Genomic DNA, 1661 nt, shown 5'->3' with positions numbered 1-1661 from the left:
CACAATCCTGGCATGTGAGGGGCGAGAGGTAACAATGCCAGCCCCCTAGGACCCAATCCTAGCACCAGAGGGCACGAGGGGGCGGTGGTAGGGCCCAGGGCTTGATCCAGCTTGCAGAAAGGCCTTGTGGCATTCATCTGGCCTGTGAGTCCAAAAGGTGTAACACAGTGGGTGCCTATACATGTGCTCCTATGTGTTCTGATTAGAGTGCATCAGAGCAGACTCGATTCATCGGCATTTTAATCAGAAGCGAGTGGACACACACTCTGATGAAAATGCTGCAGCATCTTGTGTATTTGGTGTCCCACATTTCAAAATGGCAGCAGGGGTGCTTTAACTAAAGCTTGTTTGATGAGCTTTAGTTAAGTGTCCCGGCCACTATTTTGAAAGATGGAATGCTGAATACATGAGACGCTGCAGCATGCTGGAGCATTCTAACTGGAGTGCTTGGGCAGACTCAATCAATCGAGTCTGCTGAAGCATTCCAATTAGAACGTGCCAGCATGCTGCAGCGTCTCATATATTCAATACCCCACATTTCAAAATGGCTGCAGGGGCACTTAACTAAAGCTTGTCAAAGGAGCTTTAATTAACGCATCCCCACCGCCATTTTGAAATGTGGGATGCTCAATACATTAGATGCTGCAATATTTTAATTAGAGCAACTCCCAAGAGCCTTTCTAATTAAAATGCCCTCCCCCCTCCTCCAGCAATCCTAGAGCATGTATATAGGCACCCAATTAGTCTAAGCTGCTTTGTACCTATTCAACAAAAACACTAGCTACAAGTAAGAAAATTATGAAAAAGCAGATCACAAATAAAATTATTCTAAAGCTGTAACAACATTTATTACATGTACTAAAAAAAGATTCTGATGGAAATTTGAAGCCATCCTATTGTGTTTATTGTGCTTTAATTTTCTGTATCCACTACATTTATCTCACTGCTCTGATCCACAAATACCATCTAGCCCACTTTTACCCCTGCACTGTCTTATCTGATAGCTCTCATGCCCTCTGCTTTTACTGAAGCAATAGCTAAGATGTTGACAGGCCTCTTTACTCTTCAACATAAATTCAGGAACAGTCCACTAGCTCCCCCTTTCCGCCATCAACTGCAGAAAGTACTTAAGCTAGAGCCATCCTGAAGAATTTCCATTAAAGAACTAGTCTTAGATATTTTCCTAGCCCATAAATTTACCACCTACGCAGGCTTGTTTTTCCCTATACATGGAACTTGGATGTGTACACAGTCCCTTGCCTCACTCTTATCTCCTACAACTGCTTCCATGCTAGTTTTCATCATGAGCTGATGACATTAACTAGAGGTTACGACAAAAAGATAAAAGGCAAACCTGGATTCTATTCCCATTTCTGACCTGTTGTCATGTGATATTGGTCTAGTAACATAGATATACTGAAGCATGAAGAAGTTATCTGTTAAGTAAATATATTACTATCTACTTCTAGAGACATTGTGAGAATATTAAACTGTCGGTAAAGTGTTTTCTGATCCTTGGATTAAAAAGTACAGCCTAGATCATTATGTCTTCATAGAGTTCAGGGAAACTATTGCGGTGCATGTCCAATGGATCTCCAAGACTGGCTGACCAGTTTACCCCACCCCTGACAAAAAGAGCTCACCATAACTGTAATAAGTAA

The sequence above is a fragment of the Alligator mississippiensis genome, chromosome 1, assembly GCF_030867095.1.
Source record: "Alligator mississippiensis isolate rAllMis1 chromosome 1, rAllMis1, whole genome shotgun sequence".
In the NCBI taxonomy this organism is placed as follows: domain Eukaryota; kingdom Metazoa; phylum Chordata; order Crocodylia; family Alligatoridae; genus Alligator; species Alligator mississippiensis.
Note: the sequence above shows the minus strand (reverse complement) of the source record.